General features: G+C 45.9%; 1 protein-coding gene across 1 annotated transcript in view; it reads right to left on the bottom strand.

Moving 5' to 3' along the window:
- Positions 1-4,952, bottom strand: part of HPCAL1 (hippocalcin like 1) — a 53,522-nt gene extending 48,570 nt beyond the window's left edge. Inside the window, exon 1 of the mRNA XM_009639807.2 lies at positions 4,902-4,952. The gene's annotated coding sequence lies outside the window, so the exon portion shown is untranslated. The remainder of the gene's footprint in view (positions 1-4,901) is intronic.
- Positions 4,953-6,871: the final 1,919 nt, after the last annotated feature.

The raw sequence follows: 6,871 nt of genomic DNA, 5'->3' as shown, positions 1-6,871 counted from the left end.
GATAACCTTTGCAGTTCTTGCTATGGACAGGATTTGTACAGCCATGTTGATTTTTTATAAAAATAGTAAATCGTATTACCCCCATGCTGCAAGACCAAAGATTCACAATGATACCTTAATACAGCTTAAATAAAAATAGCACTACCTGAGTCAATCTGAGGATGATAATGCTTTGTAATCCCGCACTATTAGAGGATGAACAGTTGTATAGCAGTGAATCAACATGAGATACTTGCATTAGGAGACACTCCTTTTTCATGCTATATAGCAGCATCTATACAAAACATAGAAGGCAGGTGGGGTTTGTAGGAGGTATAGTACATGACGGGGAAAACAGCGCTATTATAGACTAATCCAAACCTGGCACCCCACTATCTTCCAGCTTGGAAATCTTGGCTAATGACTTACATTTTTAAAAGCAAAGCCTGCTTTTAAATTTTCCCCTTCACAATAAAGAATTATGAAAAAGTTCAAATTTTAGGAGGTCTCAAAAAAGTGGGCAAACCAAAAGCCTGTGTGCAACGTGGCGGAAGATTCATTCATAAAAACAAGCACAGATGAATAGCAGTGATGCATATTCATTCTGGTTATTTTCTTAATATCCTTGAATGAGTAAACAGCGTATATGGAAAGCAAACACACATAAATATAGAAATGCCTCATCAGTGAAAATAATGAAACGTTTTTATATTAAAAACATAAACAGACTCAAATACTATTTTTTAAAGGTGGTAGGGAAGAAAAATGCAAGCTTTGATTAGTGACCGATTAAACCATAATAAATTCTTCCTAATTACTTCATTACATAAGCCACTCGCACAAGGTACTTCATTTGCCATTGTGTGCTCCCCGTTTGTTCGTTAAGACACATTTTTCAATTCATTGCACTCCGCCCCCCGCCCCCCCCCACTGCAGAAGAGTCGCACGTATGCAGACATCTGGCCTGCACAGCTTCCTCCAGAGGGTTTTAGCAGACTGGGGGGAGACAGGAAAAGGTAACAACACTGAAGGGTCCCCCTTTCCCCAAGGGGATTTGAATCCTCAAACCAGGGAGTTTTCCAAGGCTGCAGCACAGAGGATGCCCAGGGAAAAGGGAAAACAGCCTCTAATTCCCCCTTGTCTTGCCTGCACCCTCCTCCTCCTCCCCGGTGCTCAGCCCAGCTCTGCTGCTGGTTTTCCCTCCCCACAGAGCCCGGATACTCACAGGGAGGGTGACCCTGTGGGACCCTGGGGATGGGGAGGCGGGTGGGCTGTGGGAAAGGCAGGAAGGTGCTGGCGGGGACAGCAGAGGAGGAGCCAGGCTGGTAGGCACCAGGGCTGAGGGATGGGGACATCCCAGTGAGGGGGATGTCCTAGCGATGGAGAAGGTCCCAGACCCAGGCCAGGCCACAGGGAGGTGCCCACGTCCCTGCTCTATGCACAGGAGTATTTCCAAAACCACCCCTGCACCAACGCCAAGAGCATCCCCTGATTTCAATGCTGAGACACAGGTGGCCCTGAGGCACCTCCAGGAGCCCAACCCTCCAGCACTCCACACGACCTCCATTGAGGGGGAGGCACCTGCCCTAGGAAACAAAGGTTGCCCATGTTTCAGTTCAGCTTGCAATTTAAAAATAAAACATTTCTCAAAGACAGTTTTGTAGGACAGATATGTCAGTCCTGGGCCATAAAAAGTTAACACTTCAAAACCTAAGTCATGGGTGTTACGGAATCACAGAATGGCAAGGGTTGGAAGGGACCTCGGGAGATCATCCAGTCCAACCCCCCTGCTAAAGCAGGGTCACCTAGAGCATGTTACACAGGACATGGTCCAGGCAGGCTTTGAATATCTCCAGAGAAGGAGACTCCACAACCCCCCTGGGCAGCCTGTTCCAGCGCTCTGTCACCCTCAGAGTAAAGAAGTTCTTCCTCATGTTCAACTGAAACCTCTTATCTTTCAGTTTGTGCCCCTTGTCCTGTCGCTGGACACCGCTGCAAAGAGTCTGGCTCCATCCTCGTGACTTCCACCCTTAAGATATTTGTATGTGTATGTTGCAGCGATGCATGCCAGCGCTGGCCTGGGGGAGGGAGAAGCCCCATTTCAGCTGCAGAGCCCCGCATCCATGTAAGCAACAGGCAGCCTCTGCTGCTGTTCAGGCCATTTCATGCCCTGTCCTCTGCCTCCCTCGGCCATGGGGCGCAGCCGCTTGTGCACCCCTCCAAAACAGCACAGAGGCTACGGCGATACCACTGCTGCGGCCCCACCTGGCACGGAGACACCCTTGCGCCCACATCACACCTCCAACCCCCTGGGGCAAGCACCCCGGCACACGAGGAACCCCAGAGCCGATTTGGCCGCCCTGCCCAGGGCAGCGCTGGTGCAGATGCGTCTCCCACCCTGTGCCTGGGTGCCGGGTCCCTGCTGCACAGAGCTGCTTATGAGCTTACAGGCAGAAACACGGGTAAGCAGCTTGCCCTGTCAGAGCCCACAGCACCCCGTCAGGAGAGCACCCAAGTGCCTGTTCCCCCTTCCCCAGCCGGCACCCTCACCCCCAGGGGCGCTCAGCTGGAGTATAATTTGAGCTACTTTCAGGCACTTTCATATATATATATATATATATATGAAAAAAAAATTATATACAAAAAAATATATAAAGATACATATATATCTCTATATTTCTCATGACGCTATACTTTGCTCTGAAGCCACACATGTGCCCCTGGCCACTGATTACATTTTGGAAAATGCCCAGCTGGCTCAGCACCAGTCTGCCTTCAAGTCTGTCTCTTGCTGTACATTAAATACAAACCAACGCAGCCAAGCCACCGTCAGGATCCATACGGAAACTGTTCCACCCTGGAGATGTACCTTCATACTGGTACAGATCACTTAAATTCCCAAATTGGAATAAAGGACACACTTGAATTTGAAAAGGTAAGGGGGAATATAGACCATTAAAGCAGCAAAAACATGATGTATAAGCACCCAACACCTCTAAACTCTGCAAAAGTGCATCAGTAGCCCAAGAAAGACCACAGGACCTTTGTGCTTTTGAAAGCGCTACCCAAAAGGACTACCCAGGAGAAAGAAACATTAACTCTGGTAAGCACAGTCTGGAGTATTAAGAAGTTTGGTGTGTGGGGGGGGTTTTGTTTGTTTTTTTGGTTTTTTGTTTTTTAAACTTATAACCTATTCAGGTGTTACCCGAAACAAAAAGAAAAGAAAATCCAATTGTAAGTACAATTTAAACTGACAGTTTAAAATTGCCTGACCTTTACACACATGGCATTACAGTCACCAACCCCATACTCCCCTCTGCCCTCAGGGAAAAAAAAAAAAAAAAAAAAAAAGAGAGAGCTTGATTCATCTTTCAACATCTTAAAAAGATCAACCGATGATTCAGGTCCCAATATAGCAATTATCAGTACAAACAGCGCGCAGGTTTATAATACAGATCCAATCGCAGCTGCAGGGCTGGGGGAGAGGAGGGGTTCATAAGCTATTACTCACAAGAGCATTTTGGCAAAAGGCACACAGGATTCATAATTTGGCCTTATAAGACTCATGGCTTATGGACGTAAGCCTTAGTCAGAAGGACCATCTGGGGTTAAATTAGCTCCCTTAATACAGAAGACACGGATAACGGTTTATGAAGTAGGGGATGCATTCATCAAAGAAAGATGTAATTGGTGACAAATACATTTAAGGGGCATTAAATAAGACCCTTATAAATGTTAAATAAGCATTTTCTGGCCAAAAGAACACATACTTAAGGTGGACACAAGCATGGTACAACACACCAGACCCCAGCAACCTCCCCTGCCCTGCCAAGAAACAAGCACAGATGACTACATCTCAGCTGCATGGACACTTCAAATCAACCTGGGACCATCTGTATCAAAAGGCACCTTATCTATGGAAAACACATCTAATTTGGAAGACGGAGAAGTCCATTAGAGGTTTGGGACATTCGACGGTAGTTCATTAGTCAGTCTGAATACACAAGAGCTCTAATAGCTCGTATCCTGTGCACCAGGGAAGTGCAACTAAAGAATAAACTTCCTGAGCAATTAATGGGTAATGATATAATTCGGTTAATCTCATTGGAAAGAAACCTAGAATTGAAAGAGGAAACAGGGTACGTATTTCTCTAGAAACAACGAAAACAAACAGCAAAGGGTGCTACAGAACAGAGTCCTGGCTGGCATTCGCCGGAAGAGACCGGCTCCGCCAGAGGAAAAGCAATTGCACTGATTTACATCAGCACAAGAGGTGGCTCTCCGGCTGCAAGGCCACAACGTCGGCATTTCTTAGCAATCTCACTCTCCTGCAGCTCTTTGCCGATTTAACATTTTGCTTATTTGCAAATAAGGACCTTAATGAAGTACATACAAATGAAATACATGGAAGTCTTGGGTGCAGGCAGGACAAAAATCAGTCACCCACAGCAGAGATTAGAGCAAGTTATGCAGGCCATTTAACCCTCTGGAATCTGCATTCCTTTAGATCAACACAGACTGTCAGAACATAAGGGAAAAAAAAACCCCTAAGGTCGCTCTCTGACACAGAAAACACTTTCCCCACTGGACAGCGTAGGCTTTTAGTAAAAAAATACAGCACCATTTGTATAGATTTTCACCAAGGTCAAATATTTTTTAAAATATAACATTTATTTCACTCATCAAGTCTAGAAAATTAATTCTGGTGCAAAGGCAAAGGTTAACATCTTGATGCCAAACCCCCACTCAAAGATTAGCCCTGCCAGCTCTACAAATAAAGCATGCTACAAGCTCAGCAAATGCAAACTTCTGCACCCAATGAAGAACAAAAACCAACACTTGTATTTTCTATTACTAATTTAATTTTCCTATTACTAATTTAAAGAGTGCCTTGAAAGGAGCAGGCTCTGGAAAGTACTCACCACCTATCTTGGAACCTCTTCAGAGAAAGTCCACGGGGCTCGATTGCCTGGAGGGAAAGACACAAACCAAACATGCTTTACATTACAGCTTTCTTCTAAGTGACAACCTTCCCACTTGTTGGCCTCCCCTGAAAAAACTAATTTTCCCAGCTGAAAAAGAAATCAGAATTAGTCTAAACATGCAAAAACTTTCCTCCAGTTCTTACCCTACACTGAAAAACAACTTTGTTGCCTGCGTTTGCATTTTATTATTTGTCCTGTAACAGAAAACAGCTTCCATGCTGAAAAATGCACAGATTTCTCTCAAATTCAGATGGCAAATTCTTCTGGCAACCAAAAATCTGCCGAAGGTACCCTTGCTACTTTAAATCTTTTTTGTAAAACTCATCTTTCAAAATAAGCAAGTACCAAGTTAAGATTCAGAAAGTTTGCTCGGCTTATACCTCAAAATATTACTATATCAAGATGGAAAAGCAGGAGAAAAAGAAATAAAATACAAAGGAGCCAGTTTCAAGTTTTCTAGAGCCATTAAGCATGGCTCTGAAAGGTTAGAAATCATTTCTCTTTCTGTTAAGCATTCTTCTCGAGAAAGCAGAGTATAATAATTTCAGCATCTGCCAGCTGTGAATCCTGAGGGTTCATCAGCGCTTAAGTAGTCACAGACAAGAGCACCAGGAGCGAGCCCACCTGCTCCTGCAATTCCCAATCTCTCAAAGTCTGTGGATTAGAAAATCGAAAACAAGTGACTCGCTCTGATTCCCACCCTCACACAGAGCCTTCCTGATTTCCCCCACCGCCAAGGCAAGGCATGGCTGGGAAGCACTCGTATCCTCCAGCCCAATGTATCCAGCCCCACCACACCAACTCCTTTCCTGCCAGACCCTTGTCCAACCCCAGTAACCCCACAACTTCTGCAAACAAAATCCCACTGTTTCAGACCCTATTCCCAGGTGCCTTTAGCCCACCCCTAACACATGCATTTGGTCTGCCCAACGCAAAACCCCGGCCACAGAGATCCCAGACATTACCAAAGCCTCCCAACAGTCTCCTTCAACGCTTTGCCATCCCTAGAAGTAGGAGCTTCTTCCTTTCGTGATACCATTCAAACTCATTACCGCTTGCCCTAACCTCCACGGACATGGGGCAGAGGGTTCATATCTCTCCCCTTGCAGCAGTCTTCTAGACACTGCAAACCCATCGTGCCAATCCTTCACCTTCTCCCCAGACTAAACACCCCAGTCACTCCTTCCCATCTTTCCTCTTGGGTCCTGTTCTTCAGATCCCTGCTGGCCTCTCTCATTTTCTCCACATCTTCCCCCAGATGCAGTGCCCCATGCTGGCTCCAGTACTCCAGCGATGCCAAAGCACCAGGAGATGCAACACAGGACACAGCAAGTCCATCCTCCTGTTCATGGAAGACTGTGTCTGCTGCTGTTAGAGCAGGATGATGCTGGCAAAGCAACGCGTGACCCACCACTATCCCAAGACATTTTTCAGCAGTGCCCCTACAACCACCCCTAGGCAGTCCGCACAGCCAACTCGTTCACCAGGGATAACTGCAAGCCCACGTTAACACCTTCAGGTGTGAATGATGGACCCTCCAAGTTAATGTTCTGGTTTCGTCCAAAGCTATTTGAAAATCCAATCCCTCCTCCCAAGTGCTTGTAACCTCCCCTAGTTTGGTGCTACCTATGGAGTCTGAACCAGTATTTTATCAAATGCATCAGCTACAATGACCCAAGCCACAGGGTCCCCCTCTCGAAATCCCCACCCAATACTTCTTCTGAGCTTGATGACATCCCTGGAGCTAAGCCTGGAGGCACAGTTAGCACACCTACATTGCACCGTCCATAAGGCAAAAGTTTCACCAAAATTTCTTTTCCCTAGCTTCCTTCTGAGAATATCAAAACCGTGCCAAAAACCAAACTAGGATTGAAGTACATCATATCGTCTGCTCTTCTTCTATCCAC

The sequence above is a fragment of the Egretta garzetta genome, unplaced genomic scaffold, assembly GCF_000687185.1.
Source record: "Egretta garzetta isolate BGI_Z169 unplaced genomic scaffold, ASM68718v1 scaffold15, whole genome shotgun sequence".
In the NCBI taxonomy this organism is placed as follows: Eukaryota; Metazoa; Chordata; class Aves; order Pelecaniformes; family Ardeidae; genus Egretta; species Egretta garzetta.
Note: the sequence above shows the minus strand (reverse complement) of the source record. Positions and strands in the feature narration are given on the sequence as shown.